General features: G+C 39.4%; 1 long non-coding RNA gene across 1 annotated transcript in view; it reads right to left on the bottom strand.

Moving 5' to 3' along the window:
- The window catches only part of LOC306798537, a 41,399-nt gene extending 23,113 nt beyond the window's left edge, over window positions 1–18,286 (bottom strand). The window contains exons 1-3 of the long non-coding RNA XR_013773387.1: window positions 18,225–18,286; window positions 16,556–16,644; window positions 14,755–14,893 (exon numbers count right to left, since the gene is read on the bottom strand). This is a non-coding gene — a long non-coding RNA (uncharacterized lncRNA). The remainder of the gene's footprint in view (window positions 1–14,754; window positions 14,894–16,555; window positions 16,645–18,224) is intronic.
- Between the last annotated feature and the right edge of the window lie 1,914 nt (window positions 18,287–20,200).

The raw sequence follows: 20,200 nt of genomic DNA, 5'->3' as shown, positions 1-20,200 counted from the left end.
TATTGATATATATATATATATATATATATATATACACAGTTATATATTTATATACATACACATCTGTATGTATATGTATATGTAGAATTATATGTTCCAGCTTGTTCAGATTCTTTTGGAGTAGATGTTACTAATATACTGTTTTCTAAGCTTCAAACATGGCTATTTGCCATATGCAAGGAAAATGTTAGGACTTTGTTTAATAAAACAAGGAAGTATTTCCAAACTGGCCCAAAATAATCTAGGATCTGACCCTGGCCAATATCAGATGCTTCAGAGAAAAATTTCAAGGATGCTACAGTATGTATTTTTGGAACAAACTCGTTAATTATATAGAATAAACTAAACTTAGCTGCCACAGTTACTGAGTGAATATGAACCATCCATTGTAAGAAGACAAAACATGAGTGGAGTCAGCTGTTACCACCCCAGTGATGTATGGAGTGTGAGAAGGTCAACACAGTCTCCAGCTCACTCCAAACTTTCTGCTTCTCACACAAACAGATAATTTGCTTCAGTGTGGCAGCAGGGACTGCACATCCCTGTCACTAATTAAACTGTAGGGTTGTTTGTCTCAGATGTTTACAACTGAAGTGTTCATATATATTCTCATAAATCTTGTTCGACTGGTTGCTTACCCAATTCTCCTCTGTGGTGTTTCTCAAACACACCAGTTATAGCCTTTGCTTTCAGTTTCTGAAGCTCTGCAGCAGGGAAGTTTCTATACACTGACAATCAGATACCAATGTTTACAGTGTATAATGAACTCCAGAACATCCATAAGCTTAGCCTCTTTGGACAGCTTTCTTTCAATATCCTTTAAAGAAAAATCACTGCTGTAGGGTTCAGCTCAGAAAACAGCATTTCCTTCTCAGAGACTCCAAAGTGCCTTAGAGTCATAGCCTTTCCCTGGTGCTTTCCCTGGTGTGAGTCTTTTGGACTTTCTGTGAGCCTACAGTTTCCCAGCAGTGAGTGGGCTGTGCCAATCAAGCTTCAATCTCTGCTTGTCAGATGTGTCACTGGACCTGAGTGCCCCTAAAAGTGAGTTGGCACATTTCTGCCAGGGATCCACTCATCGTGGCTGAGCTGCCCACAGTCAGAGCTCATCGTAACACAGCCATACCATCAACTGCTCAGAAAGGCAGCTCAGACACAAGTGTGGGGTCACTGAAAAGGGTGGGGAGACCTGGCTGCAAACCTGCTTTGCTGGACTCTTCCTACTCCCCACACATTCTGCACCTTCAGGGAGGGAAGGTTAGAGAGAAGATAACACAGTTGGGTGCCTGTGATTTCCCTCTGGTCTGAAATCCCTTTCCCAATGAGTAGCTCGGGACACGTGCCCTGAAGAGACAATACCTCCACAGCCATTGTGTTTGGGGTAATACAATGCTGAGTTGCACAGTTTTTGCTGTGCATGTTTCTGCTGGGGGCTGCCAGAACCAGTGGCTCTGCATGTTGCTCCTGCACCCAGGCACTCAAACATCTACATTGCTGAATGCACACCATGCTAGGAAAGCATTATTTAGAATTATTTATTTTAAATGAGTAGCTATGAATATTAATTCAATTTTACTGAAGAAATTTTAAAAGCCAAATTAAAACGTGTGCCTGATTTAAAAAACAAAACCCCACAAAACCTGAAAAGCATCTTTATGAGGTCTATTTAAATGTTTGGAGGCAATTCTGAGACAAGCATCTAAATATAGTCGAGTGATTCAAGAGTTACATTAGCCTTCATGATACCAGCACTAACTTGTCTGGCAGACAGCCAAAGCTGCAGGGCCAGATTGAGAGCTGCTGGGAAGAGGACTACCTTGTCTTAAGGAAAGCAATGCCACTTGATCTTATTCTTTTATATGTATATTACATGACTAAAATATGTAGAGAAAGAACATAGAATATAACTAACACCAAATGGTCTTAATTTCTGACTCACTGACATTCAAGTATTTTAAATGCCGTGCAAAATCCAATGTGTTTGGCTGAAAATTTTGTGTAATGCAAGTAGGATGTTTGTGCAAATAAGTACTCTATAGCACAGCAATATTTCTCAATATTGGAGCACCTCTCCTGTGAAGACAGGCTAAGAGATTTGGGGTTGTTCAGTCTGGAGAAGAGAAGGCTCCAGGGAAACCTTGTAGCACCTTCCAGTACTTAAAAGGCACTACAAGAGATGTGGAGAGAGGCTTTTTACATGGACAGGTAGTGACAGGATGAGAAGGAATGGCTTTAAAATGACAGAGGGAAGGTTCAGATTAGATATTCTATATTTAGGAAGAAATTCTTTACTGTGATGGTGGTGAGGCACTGGAAAACCCTGCACAGAGGAGCTGTGGATGCCCCATTCCTGGAAGTGCTTAAGGTTGAACAGGACTTTGAGCAGCCTGGTCTAATGGGTGGGGGATTGGTAAAATGTGATCTTTAAGGTCCTTCCAACCCAAACCGTTCTATGTTTCTGTTATGCTATAAAAAAGTGAATGCACATTTTATGAAATAGTGGAAGGGTATTCCAAGATTTTCAGTTTATTAGAAGTGATGATCTCTCCAGAAATGTTTACTCACAACAGAAACTACCTGAGTGACAATTCATTTATGCCTTCCTTGTGACCTATCCTTCCTCTTTACATGTTATTGTCCTTTCTGGAACTGTGGGTGGCTGAAATAGCTCTTTCTGATCAGCAAAGCATTCCTGACATCTGCAAGGCTATTCAAAATCTTATCCCATTTCATGTAATCAGATTTTTCAGCCTTCCGGAGACCCTGGGAGTCTCAGTTCCAATATTAGATCTAGTTTTGAATCACTAAATCCTGTCAACAGCAAAAGAATATCCTTTCAGAACACTATTATTTTTGGTGAGATAGATCACTGCAAAATGGCTGCAGCAGTCCTACTTCTGGCACTTCTCTAAAAGTGTTGCCAGTGCTGGGAAAACTTGGGCATCAGATAGAGCTGGCTCCCAAGCTCTGGCGTGACTCAGGTGCAGGGTGGGCTTTGTGGAATGCCACTGTGCCCACTGTTATACCCAGCCAGTTATCTGTAAGACAAGCCCTTAACATTTCTAATCCTGGGACATTTTATCTAAGCCTTACGTACCTTACCCTATTACATTCTTAATTCCTATCCCAGCTTTGGACACTTTCATATACCAAAGACTAAGTTGTTTTGTAATTGCTTTAATAAAAGTGCAGATGAAAATCAGTTAGAGCTGCACTACTTGCAGCAAATGAATTTCACTTAGAAGCTATTACAGCTACCAACCCCAAATTATCCTCATCCCAGCTCGAGTGGTGCCTCAGTCAGTAATTCACCTTTTAAAATGTTCTTTGTGCGAATAAGAGAAAAAAGAAACTAATTGTCTTTTGTTGTAATTTTTATTGGTGCATTTCCAGTGGATCTTTTTGCTTTACATTATAAGAGAGTAACTCAGCATCTTTGTGTGAATCCAAGTAACCCTTAAGATTAACATCACTGCCATGGAAAATGGAGGCAAATCCTCAGGGTGGAGATTCAGCCCTTGGCTCATGCAGAATCTGACACAAGCACAAGAAAAGGTGATGTCTTTCCTAAATTTTTTGGCGGGTTTTCAGCTTGAACTAGGTCAGTTGTGGCCACATCTCTGGAGTGGGATTCTGAATGACATGGTCCAGAAAAGCACTGGCAAGTGCTGGGAGATACCCCGAGCATGGCACTGCAGTCCCAGAAGCACTTCATAGTCCTCATTCTGATGAAATGTTTTCACCACTGCTGCACAATTCTTGTTCTGAGCTGGCCATGGAGGCTTTTGGTACAGGGAAAGCAATTTGGGTCTGAGGAAGCTCAGCAATGGCATGCTCAGCCACCAGCAGTAGGCAGTTCCACTCCTCCCTCTTCTCCATGGGTACACTGAGACATGGATCTTGGTTCCCCACGGGATGCTCATAGGGCTGACTGTAGAAATGCAGAGGGACTTTAATTTCCAATGAGTGCTCAGGATATTCAGCACTTTAGGAGTTGTTAGAGAGTTGAAGGTTTGGTAGTTAATATAGGGCTTTTCAGGCACATGTCCTTCTTTTGCCTGTAGGGGTGAGAATCATTTAAAGAGCAAGAAGAGGGAGAAGGCTGAGACTCCAACACCAGACTGAAAGCTTCAGAGTAGCTTAGGGTTATAGGGTCTGTGTCTCACTGAGACAGGAAATAGGAACAGGAAACAAGACATCACTTTTTGGTGGTTGCATGACTTCAGTGCAAAGCACCTCATTCACAGAACAGGACAGTTGTTTGAAGATAGGTAAAAATGGGAGCAAAAAGGCCCACTAGGCTGCACTTAACTAAGGAACCAACTAATAAGTTTGCTTTCTTTGGAAGGAACTGTGTATTCCTGCAAGTCTTTCCACACTTAGGGTGTATGAAGGAGACCATCAGTAGCTCTGCTCTGTGCAGCCGTGACAGAAGAAGGGCTAGCAATTTGGAAGTTCAACTATCTTAAATGTCCAGGAAAAATCAGGGAGATTTACCTTATGAGAGTCTGAACAAAGAGAGTGTGGGGAAAGATTTTAATTTCCCCAGAATGTGGTCATTTCAATACAATTTAACTTCTTAAATCTGTTATATTCTCTTCAGCGGTTCCTTGTGTTTTTCAGTTTAGTTCAGCTCTTTCAATGAGGTTATTCTCAAAATGATGGTGTTATGTGACCCATGGCTACAAATTTCCATATCTAATTACTCAGTTTGCAACTAAATAAATAGGCTTTCTTTCAGCATGGTCTTATCTTGTAAATTGAATTATAATCAGCATCCTTGGCCTGTCTGATCTTTGGAGCCCTTTGAGCTACAACAGTTAAAATACATCAACTTCTGTCACACCAGAGAGCCATGTAGCTAACATCTAATTTATCTGTTATTAACTCTTCAGCCCAACTTCATGCTTACAGTTTTGAGAGGAGCCACTCTTTTGGAACAATCTCAGTTATCCTTGTAACACACTAGCAACCCCTTCTAACCACTCCACTACTGTACTCCTATGCTTTCCTGTTATCACTCAAAATGTGGCATTTTACAACCATACCCTTCTTATATACCAATACATTCTTTATGAAATATTATTTTGCAAAATGCCCCATTGTTGGCAAGAATTTGAAACTGAGATGCACATTTAGGATCTTAGCCTAAGGTATTGACATTTGTCAATATACGAAACTTTTAATGCATTGTTTTACAGGTATTACCTGTATTTTTCTGTCACCTGTGACAGGACTGCATGTTACCCTGCCTAAATATGGATATTAGGAGAAAGACAAATGATATTAGGCAATATATTTTTGAAGTGCATCTTCTTATCTGCAGTGACTCAGTCCATCTCTTGTGACTAACCCTAAGCAGACTTGAGGGTTACTGCTTACCCTTCTGATCAATCCAGACATTTGCCTACATCCAGGTGAGATGAATTGAGACCTTACACATTATTCATTTATGAGACATCCAAACTCAGCCCATATTGAAAACTCAAGATCTTTTCAACCCTTGTCCTGACAGTGACAACAGAGGCTCTGTCAAATTGTTCTTCAGCTGTGCCTGTGCATGGGTGGTTATGGTCATTGGTGAGACTCCATTGAGTCTACTGGCTAAATAGGGTTTCAGAAACATAACTCACTCACTCACTTGTTCATTCACTCTGTGTATGTATGTATGTATGTATGTATGTATGTATGTATCTATCTATCTATCTATCTATCTATCTATCTATCTATCTATCTATCTATTTTGTATTTATATGTGTATGTTATGCACAGTATAAGTAATAGATACATAATAGTAACCCCCTTGGTGATACATGAGACAAAACTGAACTCAATTAATTTCTGTTCTATTCTTGGCAGTTTTGCAGAGGTGTTTAAAAAGTAACAAGTGGTATCTTCTGTAGTGAAGTTACATGTTTGTGATCCAGAAGACACAAATGAATAAGTCTGTTTCCAAAAGTGGTCACAGTCTTACAGAACAGTTTCATAAAAACATTGCTCTTTGTTAGTCCAGTAGAAATTTTTTTTTCAACTCACTCTTCCTCTCAGGTTTCTGAGTCTAGCTCAGTTGCATTGTCCTTGCTCTTATTTCAAAAAAGATGCACACAATTAAATATCATGGAAGGAAAATAAAATCTGTTGTGTTTCCTTCTAATGTACTAATATTTGTTTGAAATTCCACTAGTTCAGTGCTCCATTTATTCCACAATCTGTACATCTGTATTTGCAAGAATAACCAGAATGATGACATCCTGTTGTACCTAAAATAGACAGGACTAGCAAGAGGATGTACCACGAAATGACATTTGGTAAAAATTATTCACTCTCCCTCAGTCCTGTTCCCTGCCGTGTCCTTCATGTCTGTTATTGATCAGACCTTCACTCCATGCAGAACATCTCTCTTTGAGCCCATACAATAATAAAGTAGGTCATTGATTAACTGCAAGTATGACAGGCAGCTCCTCCAGTCAGGTCGTGACGTACTGTAAGTCTTGAGGGAGGAGAGCAAGCGATGAATCAGTAATGTGAAAAGGAAGAAAGCCCACAGGTTTTAGTCTTTTGGGAGGACTTCTCTCAGCAGCATAGTTAGTAGCATCACCCTCAGCAAGTTGACGGCTATGCAAATTCACCAGAGAAGCTTTTCAGGTTTCCAAAAAAAGAAAAAGAAGAAACAAACATCTAAGATGAAATTGTCTTACCCAACTACAGTACCTAGGGAATTTTTTACTTCGCAGGCAACCAGCTCATATGGGCTACTCCTACTCATTGTTCTCTACATTTAGGTATAATATATATAATTAAGCACTGTATAATTAAGCAGTTTTACATGCATTGGTTTCCACTGCACTGTCTTTTGGCAGCAATTCCTTAAGAGTCCTTGTGCCCAGCTCTGCTCCATGGCTGTCCACCCTCTCCTGGCTTCCAAGCCCTCAGTGGGAGATCCTTTGCATTGGCACACTCAGGGGAAGCCTCAGGGTTGCTCAACTCCAGCAGTGCAGTGCAGGACAGTCCTGCAAGCAATTCTGCCACCCTATGCAGCTCATTGTCCCCATGTGACCATTGCCACAAGCCCCACAGATATCCTCTTCCTCTTCTTTCCTGTGCCCTTGCACTTTCCAAGCTATAATTGCAGCACACACACTGGTCTTTCATTAGCTGGCTTGCACCATTAGTAACATCTAAGGAAGGGTGGTGCTTACACCACAGGGCAATTCCCTGTCAGATTCTCACGGAGAGAAGAACACAGATGTGTCTTTGCCTGAGCCAGAGCCTTATTCTGACCATGCTGAGTAGCCAGTATTCCCTCTTCCCCTGTCCCCACTGGATTTTATTTTTTTTTTTTTTTGTTCTGAAGTTGCTCACCATGTTCCATGGCTGGCATTGCTAGATGTCAAATCTGCTCATCAATCAGTTCAGAAAGCAGAACAATGTTGCCTCAGCACTATGCATGGTATCATCCAGCAGATTTACATGTACATTTGATGTTATTTTTTACCAAAGCATGGAAAATCCACAATTTCTACTGCTGCCTCTTCACTGCCTCCCACTCCCCTAGCCAATAAAAGCTAGCTCAGCCACTTGGAAATGTTTTTTTTCAGATAGTAGCACTGCCCACAGTCAGTCTATATATTATGTGCAGAAAGAGAAAATGAAACAACTGGCATTTATTTAGCTATTTTTGACTTGCAGAGCTGTGGGCCTCTTCATCTCCCACACACTTCTGTCTCACATCTGAATCTCTGGTGCCTGACATCTCCAGCCCTCCACACTCTCTGCCTGTAGCTGCAGCAGCCTGAGCTAAGCAGTGGCTGCTTAGGTTTAAGGGGGAAAATAATACATACAAATGAGCTAAAGTAGCATTGACTGGTTTTAATTCAAATCTGTGGTATTTATTTTTATCACAATTGCATAAATATGTAATATATGAATAGAAATAAATATTACATAAACATGCATATAGTCAACAAATTCCATAAAGAGCTATAAGGTAGTCAGATGCTCAATATATTTGTGCAAAGAACTTGAAATAACATTGAGCATAGTCAAAGTATGTGGGTCACTGTCAATGAACAAACATAATTTGATTCTGTCATATTTCAGCTTTATTTTTAGAAAATTTATTTGGTTTTTTTATCATCAAAGTAGGGAAATTAAAGAATGCTGAAAAATAATTTAACATATTTCTGTGTTTGTTGAAAGCCATTACATGTAACAAATTAATTAATGAAAAACTTTTGTCCAATCATTTTCTCTGGAGCTTACTTGCTTCTTTCCTTTCTTTCCTTCTTCCATTCATTCTCTCTTTCTTCCTTTTTATTTGAAATATCAGCATTTGTGCCTGATCTTGACATCCAATTTATCAAATGTAGCAGTAGGTCTGCATGGCACAGCTCTGTGTTTGATGCTATCAGCAACTCTTAGCTAATGGTTACCTAAATGCTACAGCCATGAAAAAGATGCCCCAAACTATATTAAATGAAACAGCATATACTGGAAAATTACCAAGATTACTCAGCAGTTTTATTTTTAGGAAATCTGCCTGTTGCTGGAATAGAAAAAGTCTTTACTAGTCCCTTTCCAGCAAGAACACAGAATACAAGGATAGAGAACAAGCAACATATTTCCTTAGCTGAATTCATCATTCATCTATTTAGACAGAGTGACACCAGAAGTGCTTTCAGGAGTTACTTAATGAGAAAAACACTACACAGGCCATAAAGAACTTTAAGAAAAAGCATTCCAACCTCTTGGAGTAGGCCTTCTTGTAAACTCCCACTGCCATCCTGCTAGTCAGTCACAGCAGCTGGACTGTCCCTGTTCAGAGTCCTGTGTATGCTCTAGAGGGGTCTGAGTTACTGAGATGCTTTTTCAGGTCAGGTACATTCCATGGGTGTGGAGCTGAAGTGAGGGCAGCTCTTACCCCAGTATATACCAAAAGCCTGGGGATGAAACCATCCTACCCTTCCAGGCAGCTCAATGGGAGTGAGCAGAGATTCTCAGAGCATTTGGGAATCTCCACTGCCCAGGCAGGTGACAGCTGAGCTGGTACAGTGGCTTTTCCATGCTGCCCAGGGATTTGCTCTTAAATGCACAAGGAGGGCAGAAAATAAATAAATAAACATGTGGTTTTCCCTCTTGTAGGTTTACTCACTGGACTACTCATTCACAAGGGCTCTATCTCTGGAGGTATGACTGGAAATTTTTAGGTGTGAGTCTATGAACTCCAGCTTTGATGTTTCCCTTGGAAGAGCTTGTGGTGAAAGAAAAGGAAATTCCATGCACCCTCTCTAGGTTCTAGTGGCCTGTGCTGGCAGAGAGATCCTTTCTCAAAGGTAACTCAAGAATTATTGTTTGTTATAGGATCTGCTGCAGTTAAATATTTTATAATCTTTGAAAAACCCTTTGTTCTGAATCTGTTGTATGGTTACCATACTCCTACTCATAGCAAGTTTGGAAATAAACTCCCCCAAAATCACAGAAAATGTTAATTTCAATAGCTGATAGAAAGCACAAGGAAATGAGAATTTTGCCTAGTTTTTGATAATTTAATCTACTGTTCATCAACCCACTTTGACTGTAAGGAAAACTGAAGAAAGAGCAATCTGTGAGAAGAATGAGTGTTGCTTCCAGCAACATTTGATAATGAGTTTGCTAAAATAGACACTACTTTACATTTTTGTATAAATTACAGCTTAAAATATATGAAGCATATTGAATATTGACTCTCTGGGGAAAGACTACATGCTGAGAATATATTCCAAAGAGAAATGTATATGCATCTGCATAAGGGTATATTGCATATCTATATATGTACTATATATATGTACAATAATGAGTGTTATGGGAGAAAATATTTTCCACTCTCCCCTGATTACAGTCAAAAAGCAGCAATATCCTTCAAGATTTGATTTTGAATAAAATGTTTGTAATAAAGCTTTTACTAAATAGTATTATCTAGTGACCATCCTTGAAGAAAAACATTTATGATTTTTTTTTTTGTGTGCTCTCTTTTGTGACATGCTAGACATTATTAACAGATGTGTTGCTAACTGCTCTCATTTACAGCCTGGGTTAAGTGCTGAAATCTTTGGGCTGTATGTGTGGGGGGGGGATTTGGCAACCCTGCCTGCCCAGTGAGTAAACAGCACTGATGTTTGGTAAATGTGACTGAGTTTGTCCTTGTGGTTGTACTTAGAGCCTGAAAGGCCAAGTCCAACATTATGATGTCTTTGACACTCAAAAAACACTCTGTCCTCAGAGCTTCTTGCAAAACCTTCAAGGGGCCTGTGTTCTTTTGCAAGGTGTGCTAAAGGTTACCTGTACTAATGACACTTATGTTCACTGCTCCATTCAACAGGGCCCAAGTCCCCAGTGGAAGAGTTCCAGCTATGGCTAAAGCCTTATAAAAACAGCCAGAGTCAGCAGCACTGCCAAGGGTACCCTCCCTTATGCAGGTTACATATATTGATATGTAATTCACAGAATTAAAAAAGTCCAAACCAACCCAAGTTTTTACTAAGCCTACTAGAACACAGAAATAGCAAATGAAGAGCAGCACCAATTGCCTAAAATTCTAAGTGTATTATGTGAAGACGGCTACAACCCTGGAAAGGAGTTAGTTAGTGAATCAAATCATGATAGGAATAAATCCAGGAAACATCCTTCACTTAAGAATAATGAAAGAACAAATCTAGAATGCATTTGCCACGCTGTTGGGAGAGTGAGAAATGAGCCTGCAGCCTAAACTAAGAGGTTAAGCCATTTTTATTTACACAGATTTTAACATATCTGATAGAACCAGGGCCTCTGTTTTGTAACTAGATTAGCTGATGTGAATCTGACTGCATCTGTGTGGCATCACTGCAGTAAGTGGGATCCAAGTGGATGACTAATCGTGGCAGGGAATTGGGTTTACAGACTGGGCTGTGAGGTGGTCAGGCAAACAGCTGTGTATAGATATACCCATGGGCAATCCTAGTCCATTCACTACATCCTAAGTGCAGACATATGACTGGTGAAATTTCCCTAATCTTTAGCAAAATTAAAGAAATCTATATATAAAAGCTCCAAAAATTAGTATGAGAAGGAGTGAAATGTGCTTTTCCTGTATTGCTGTACAAGTTGGGGTATTTTTGGTTAATTACACATCCTATATGATGTGACAGGCTGGAAGAAAATGAAATGTGTTTCAGAGGAAAATTAAATATAGAGTATACAATTTAACTTTTCCCTGGAAATTAAGAAAAGTAGAAGAGAAGAAAACAGCAATAGTTTCAGCCTAACCAGTGCACATCTAGTTTGCATTCAGAGTCTTTCAGTAAATGCGACAATTAAAAACTCCTTCAGAACAAAATTGACACGATTTTGCTTATTACACAGATGGTGATGTCAGCTACATAACTTCATTTGTCAGAGCATCTTATTACCCACTTGGAATTCTGAGCAATGGAAACAATTAAAATTGGAAGAGCAAAAAACCCTCCTTGTGTTTCAATCAAATGAAAAATCCACCAGATAAGCAGATGTTGCTCAGTTGTTTGTCAGTGTAATGCAGCTACCTAAATGATTTTATTTACAACCTGAGGCTTTCCTGCCAGCTTATCATATCTGTGTTAGTTTTGCTTAATGAAAATAGCAAAACAGAGAGGTTTTTTTTTCTAAACCCACATGTTGAGCTGAGAACTCCTACAATATTTTAGGAAAGTCGGGGCTGTCATTGTTGTCATCTAGACAAAAAGCAGGAGGATGGCGTTATTTTGTTACTGTGACATGTTTCTAAATGTACCTTGTGGATTCATATAACCATAGGATGGTATGTCTGCTGATGACTCATGCTGACTCACCCACTGAGCCAGAATTTACTGAGCCTTCTTCTGTGCCCACACACAGTGATATGATTTCCAGTCTGAGCGAATTCTTTAAAATTTAATTTAGTAGGCTTTAACTACAGAGACAGATACGCTTCTTCAATAGTTGCCTTAATTTGTTTTTATGTCTTATTAAATGTGAGTTCAGATTATGTTTTGCAGAATCCTTTGAAATCAATTTTGAAAATAATGTGGATAAGTGCAGCTGTGCTTTCCAGAGATGAAGGTCTGTCTGAAAGCACTGGAGGTGGAAGCATTGATAATCTACTGATGCCATGGACCTAAAGGCCTAACACATAATCACTGCCTCTCTGCTGTGGCTTTAGCAGCAGTGCATGTGGGCCCCAACTATGGTAAGTCCCTAGGCTTAGGCAATGAATAATTCATTTTAAAAAGACAAATTGGCCTAATTCTGTTTTTATTTTTAAGACTGAAAACCATATATTGCCCCACTGGATTTAACAGAATTAAATGGTATAGAACTAGGTGTGAAAGCAATTCTTTAAATGCTACTAGAGATGTCTTCAGAGTGATTTTACTTTTTCTGAAGTAATAGAAATTATATGGAAAATTTTATTGGGAACGTGATCAGTCCAATTATTTGTCTCTCTCCAAATTCTGGTCAAAATCTGCCATGGTGTTGCAGCCTGAAAAGTAATTCCTGTTGTTACAGTATAAGCTGTAGTGACTGAGGAGACAACTACCCCAGTGAGATTCTCTATTGGAACCAAATAAAACCTTCTCTTCAATCTCACACTCTTTGATGAAGACTCCTGTGTTTTGTTAAATCAGGATTTTTGACAGTCTCATTCTCACTCCAGGATTCTTTACCCAGCACACAAGCTAAGGGAGAGGAAAAAATGCTTGGACTACTTCTGCATAATTTGCTTTTTAAACTTTTCTGACAAATGACTAATGAATGTTCAAGCAACAGAAAATGAGATGCATGTATCCTCCCCCAGAATAAAAGTTATCAAATGCTTCAGTAAGTTAATCAAGGTCTCTAGACTTTTCTCCACATTTCCAATATTCTGAAAGAACAGTTGATGCCCCAAAGCCACATACCCTTGCCTCTTTCTGTGGGATTTTATGTCACTTCTCAAAAGTATGTCAGCTTTGACAGTGTTTTGGGGCTGTGTGTTTTACTTCTCTTGCTCCTGCAGTCAGTCAAGCATGATTCGTAATCTGTAAGAATTCGTCTATGATTCCATCTTCTCCTCTCTGGGGTTTACTAAATTGCTCTGTCCTCTAAATCTGAAAGTGCTGTAAGAGTGGACACTTCATCCCCAGTGGTTTCAGCATCACTGACTTCCTTGTACTTTGAGTGTACAGTCCTTTGTTTTGCTTTTGGAGAACAAAACCCCCAGACTTTAAGTCTTTAGTCACACCTTCCTGCCTGCATCATTGTTCACACAGGGCCTTCTTGTAATGCTGCCACTAGAATTCAGAAGCTGTTGGGTTTGTCCTTTGAGTAAAATGTGTTTGAAAATAGAATATAACTATTTATTGGTACTTCAAACTTCAGTGATCATGACGATTCTGTATATAATGTAGCATGGTACAATCAGCTGGAATAGAAGGAATAGAAGGAATAGAAGTTGAAATATGTGTTTCTCCCTGAGTCCCCATATGTTCTGGTCATTAACATTCCTTCTCTTGCTGCTGCACTGCCACTCATAGTCTCATTTGCTCTGAGACCATCCATGATTTCTATCAAACAAGCGCAAAGGACTCAGCTCTGCTGTACTCCAGTGAGAGGGATGCTCTGTAGCAGAGCTGCCCACTTTTGACATGCTGCACCTTTCTCAAAAGAAAGGAGAGGCCCATATACTGCACTCCATCCTTTGCTGCAGGACATGGCAATTTCCTGGAAGTGCCATCATTACTGAGCATATCCAACAGGTCGCTTGCAGAAAGTTTCCCTCGTATAAGAGATGAGTGCCCAAGAAATAAAGCATCTGAAAGTAGATTAGTATCTCCAAGTAATTCAGACACCACACCCTGGTCTCCTGCTTTCCAAGCAGTGCTACAGACCTGTGAGGAGAAAAGAGTGATTACTGAACTAATTGTTCTGACAGTAGCTCCTTTCTAAAAGCCCTCTTTCTCAAGGGGCTCTGGTCCTTCCTGTGTTTTATTGCTGAGAGTGAAAAGGACTTCTAGAAATAATGGTAGAAGAAATAGGCTATTGCCAGTACCAGAGCAAGTCCTCTTGCCCACAGCCTATTCCAGAGAGCCACAGACTGAATAAGTAAACTTAGAGATCACAGCCACTGCATGCCCCAGCCTTTTTTGATGTCGCTGCAATTACTGTACCTTCCTTTCTTTTTCTCCTGGTTTGCAAAAATGTAATGACAATGAGAAAGTGCTGGTAGTTGAAAAAAAGCAACATTTTTTTCAAGGAGTGAAAATTCCCAAGCCCCTTCTAGAACTGCAAATAAACAGTTTATGGTATTTAAGCTAACACTGGCCTATCTTAGGTAAACATGCATGATTGCAAAGCCTGTATCCAAAGGTCCCTCTCTAGCCAAATAAGCAGGCACTGAGATTTTTCTGTACCTCTGTAGCTTATTCACTGCTAGCATCTAGTTTTAAGTACCACACTGTGATGTGGCAGTGCCTGCAGTGTGTTTGGCAGTGTCCACTATGTACTTACCTCTGTGCTTATTACACTTCAGCTGCAGAGCCTCCCTCAATTATTTTTATTTCAAACACTTTATGAAAAAGCCGACCTTATTAACGTGTCAGAGCTTTGTGCAGTAGTGCTCTCTAGTTATTATGTTGTTCTTTCTTTTCCAGCTTTCAGAATTTTGCTGTTCTTAGACCCTTTTGAAATGGACTGTAATCATTTCTTGAATCTTTTTAGAGATGTCAGATGTTTAGAGATACTCACTTGGATTCTGGCAGTCATACACACTGCAGTTCCCTGTGGCACTCTCATTTCACTGTCTTAGAGTTCCACCTGTTCTTCTGCCTCTCCCCTCCTTCCCTGGGATTTGTTGCATCTATGGCAGAGCTACAGCACTGTGTAACTTCCAAAAGATTTAATCTCAGTTGTGTGCCTGCAATTGTGCAATCTCATGTGTTCAATAAATGTCCCACTTGGAAGATTTCTCCCGCAGTGTAACACTGATTCGCTGTTTCTTAAGAAACACCTTGGTTTTTCAAATTTCTCCCAGGTTATGGGTATCCTAAAGGTTTATGTGCCAAGTAATTTATTTGCACATTATCCTTCTTTAGAAATATCATTCCTTGTGTTTGCCACTCTTACTTGAAATCACTGATATAACAAAATAAAGCTAAATAAGGGGGAAAAACTATACTAGTAAAGCAAGGGTTAAGGTTCTGATTAAAACCTGGAAACAAACACACAAACAAAAAGCATAGAAACAAGAAAATCCAATTTCAATACCTACATTGTTCTGGCATTCACTCACAGCTTGCCTCCGGGAATCAAGGAGCCAGTACAGGATCAGGATCAGGATCTACTTCTCCGCTGGGTTTCTGCCTGTCCCCGCCCAAAGCATGAGGGACTTCCCGACTGTGAGAGAGGCTAAAGCTCAGAACATTTCTTTGGACCATCTCCCTTCTCTTGCTTCCTTCAATTTAGAAGCAATTCCAATATATAATATGGCAGTTTTCACCAACCAGAATTGTTTAGATGAATGCAAATGAAATCTGTTTTCTCTTGCCTCAAATGGAATAATCTCTGAGATGCAGTGATCCTTTGACATTCTGATTTCCAAACTTAGATTTACCCTCCTGCTCAGAAAGTCAGTTGAATTATAACTTGATTTGGGTCTCCATTTCCCAGGCAGTGTAAATTCTTTTATGAACTTTTTTTTCATGCCTTTTTAAGATCTCATAAATTACATATAATAAAACTATCAACTGTACATCAGACCCTAACCTCATAGCTTGTGAATAATGAATTGCTTTATTCATAGGGTTCAGACGTGAGATGCCACTAATAATGATTATCAGTTTAGGGTCTGGAGCATTTTCTCAAATAATTTCATTCCTCTTACTTTGTCACTTTATCATATCAGAAACTTTGCAACTATCACAGTAACTTCCAACTCTAATTCCCTTAGCCATAGTTAATTATAGATACCCTGGCAGTTGCAGAGTTATTTATTCCAGAGTTTCTTGATCATGAGCAGGCTAATCAGAGGTCTTCTGGGGGCCCTTTTACTTTCAGAAATACTGCTTTTAAAATGTCAAGTCCTATCATCAAGGCTTTGTTGGTTCTGTTTCATTTTTGTACTGCAGAGTATAAAATTCATGAAACTGCTCATTTCTGCAAAGTGGAACATTCACATTTACATTCTGATGTTCCCTTGTCACTAGATTTCGATTATCTTCAAAAATTAGAAAATATTGTCTAATAGTTTGAAATACACTTAATTGGTTAGGGGATAGTTAGCCTGTTGAAAAGATGTGCTTTACACAGTTCTCTGATTTAGTTCTCTAGTAGGCCAAAAAGGCTTTCCCAGTATGCCTATAATAACTGAAAGTCCTTTAGTGGAGTGTGGAAACAGAGCTTGTAACATTCATTGTGCAGAGAGCCAACAAGACTATTCTTATTTTATATTTTTCTCTCAGATAACTGTAACACTAATTTATTTTTGTGTTTCAAAGACATCATGAGATTTTATTTTTCCTTTGAGAGGCATTAGTCCTCTACTTCTTACCTGGCTTGCATTCCTGCCAAGACTGGTGGCCCTCTGGCTTGAACAGAGCTGTCCCCAAAGGCTGTGATCACGCTGCTGGTTTGTCTTTGCTGCAACAGGAGGGAGTCGGAGCTCGGTGCCTCAAAGGAAATAAACAGCACACTTCATGTTGATGCTGTTATTATAGCTGGCATATTTTGATCATCTCATTTTCTCTTTGATACTGATGTACAGTAAAGTGTGAACATTATCTTTAAGCAGCAGTGTGATCTTACTGAGCTTTAAGTGCAGCGAAGGGCAGTGGATTTTCTCTTTGGCAGCAACACGAACAGCAGGAGCTCTGGAAATTGTAGTGGCAACAGCAGCTTCTGTTGTGACAGTTCTCTCATAGGTCACCATGGTGAGAATGTATCTGAGTGTTGGGCTTTTTTCTCTGTCCAGACACTAATATAATTTCTAGAATCCAGAATAGCTTATATAAATTATTACCCTTGTCATGAATTGTATTCATGTAGATATGCTAGCAAGAAATACACACATTTCTTTCTTAGGAGGGATTTAATACCTAGACAAAGAATTTGACAATACTTTTTAAATCTTAAAATGGTTGTTTTGTTGGTATATAGTTGGAAAAAATCCCCAAACACCATTAATTGAAACAAAAGGTAATAAGCAGCAACATGGAAACTGGTCTACATTGTTTTGTTTTTCTTTGTGAAGATTCATTTTATGCTTATATGTTTTAAAATTAGAAGTGTTAATTTTTGAACTGTGGATACTACAAAACATAGGATGTACCTGGATTTTGCATGTGGAAAGCAAAGCTTGTTGTTCAGAGCTTAAAATTAAAATAGCTGTAATAACCTGATAGTGTCTGGCACAGGTAGCTTTGATGGTCAGGGGCAGCACCCATCAAACTACCTTACAAAAAATGCAGAAAATTAATAATTAACTCTAATTTTTTTTGAGCCAGTGTTATCCTTCCTGTCAATCCTACTCATTATCTTTACCTCCCAAGCTGGTGTGCAGCCTGTTGATCTTACTGGGAGAGTTGGCTGTTGGCGACTCTTTAACTGAGTCACCACTGAGTGCTGCCATTAGCAAGTTCACAACAGTCCCATCTGCAGCTCTGGCCTGCTGGGCCACTTCTTCTGGGGTTGTGCACCACTGGCATGGGTACCAACAGCACTGCTTAGCCATTATAAGACTTAAGAGGAAGAAGCCCTTCCCTTGCCACAAGCTGAATTTTCTTAGTTTCATTGAGTGATTTCTTGCCACTTTCCCTTTCTACTTAAGCTGGTATTCATCAGTTTCATGGATGTATAAATTACTTAACATATTTCAGCAGAGCCTTCAGGAAAAGGTTCAGGGACCTACTGGACATGCATGAAGTTTCTGTCAGAAGACCTTTCCCCCCCTTAGTCTTAAAAGAAAAAAAAAATGCTTCTCAGTACCTGCTTTGTTCATTGTTAATGTTTCAAATGTGTATTAGGGCTTCACACTGCACAGTTTGGTTGCTGGTGTTTTTTCCTCTCAGAAGGATGGTGAGTCATATCTATTCCAGTTTAACAGCTCCTCTGATCTTAACAGAATGCCCTCAGCAGAAACATCCTTGAATAATACAGACCACTCACATAGATCAGATTGCTTCTGCCTGATGTGTTGCCCCATTCCAGGCAGCTTTACTTACCCATGAGAACAGTGTGTGCTACAAGCCCCTGCTCTCACTGGGGTCCTCAAGCTGTTATTCTTCCTCAGCAATGGGGATAAAGAGAGATGACAGTGAATGGAAATGTGGGAAGGTATTTTTAAAGTACCACGGATTTTATGTGGGAAGGTATTTTTAAAATGTCAGTGATTTTATGAAGCAACCTTCTCCACACTCTCCCAGGTAATTACTTCTCATAGTTATGGTAAGGAAAGGTAAAGAATTAACAGTATTGATAATTAACAGTAACGAATTAATTGAATTAACAGTAATGATAATTCCAAATTAATTAGGAAAATATCACAAAGATTAAATAGGAAGCTGTTAACTTGTCATTAGATTACTATTAGAGACTATGGTTAGGAAAGAAGTGTAAGTGGGCAGCAAAAAGTAACAATGGAATTGCATTGACAGTAAGACATCTCAGTTAATATCTGCATATTTCAATGATAAATTCTTCAGGGTTATTTTTATTTTTACTCTCATGCTTACTTTTAAATTTTCATTAGAATGGTCTCAGCTATAAAACATCATGTCTATGCAGCATTTGAAAGATGTTTGAAAATTGAAAAGCTATTATTACCAGAATTCATCTATTTATTGAGCTTTTTAAAAAGCAAGCTTGTTAGGCAGACTCGATTGACTTCTTCAATAACATAAGCATAAAAGATGATAAGAACATAAACATTTTACTGTTGTCATGATTAAGCTTTTGGACTATCTTAAAACTCTCTTAAAATACTTCAGTCAGAGGTAGAAAAAATAATCTTAAGCTCAGATAGTCAGTTAAGAACAAACCAGGGCAGTAATAAAGATGAAGGCACATTAGGGATGGTGGATGAGAGTAGTCTAAGCAAAAAGTGGTATTCTAACACCAAAGCAAAATGTTTAGCAATATTTTAGACTGGAGCAGGAGACATCACAGCACAAAGTTAACAAAACTAACACATCTGATCTGTGTCCTGTGCTACCTACAGTACTGCACTGGGTTCTGAGCTTCCCAGTGGCAGAGAGGAAAGTGTGAACACATGCTCACAAGTTACTGGGTTACCCAGGCAAATTATTCCTTATCAGCAAGGATGCTATGGCAGCCTATCATAGCTGAAATGAGCAGGTTTTCCTTCGGCAGCTGGGTGAGCTGGGAGCACACACAGAGGCACACAGAGGCAGCTATTACGGCTTGTCTATGGCGTAGTAACTTATTAAGCCATGCTAAGTCATGGCTTAATTACAAACTGGCTTGACAGCTTGTGGCTGTCTGTCCCTACCCAATTTAACAACATGAACAAAGCTGAAATGAAGGCAACAGAAATAATCATGGCACATCAACCCCTTCAGTTTGTTACATCTCAGAGCCAGCTCATGGCTGCCTGTGTGCATCTCCGAATAAGTACTTCCACACTGCCAATTAAGTGCCTGTGTGAAGGCACTTAACCTGTTGCCAAGCCATGCTTAAGACTGCATTTGTCATTCTAATGCTGAAGCTGAATGACATTTCATATCATGCTGTGATAAACTACCATATTCTGTCCTTCTTTGTCATCTTTTTGAAGTGATGAGCTCCCAGCTGCTAGAGGAAATTTCTGATGCTAAGGTCTTGCTTTTATACTCTTGAGGTTAACTGCATTTCTATTTCTCCATCAGTTTAAATGTATGTGGTTTCCTAGTTTTCCTTACTGTTGGTACTCCTAAGCATTGGATCATTTACAAATTTATTCCCCCCACTTCCTTGTATCAGTGTCATTAAGGAAAATATCTAATAGGTTTAAGCCCAAAACTTATCCTGGGCACTGGGGGTGTGTGGCGGGTTGTGATGATAGGAAGAAAAGAGAAAAACCTTTACTCAGACACCTCATTTCTGATCATTAGATTTTTACTTTATCCTCTGTGGATGTTTCATTGCATGCATTAGTTTCTGGTACTGCTCTGCTAATTCCTGCCATCTCCTCCTTTATCTA

This window comes from Erithacus rubecula (assembly GCF_903797595.1).
Source record: "Erithacus rubecula genome assembly, chromosome: 2".
Lineage (NCBI taxonomy): Eukaryota > Metazoa > Chordata > Aves > Passeriformes > Muscicapidae > Erithacus > Erithacus rubecula.
The sequence above is the reverse complement of the archived record's forward strand: the minus strand, read 5'-3'. Positions and strand labels throughout refer to the sequence as shown.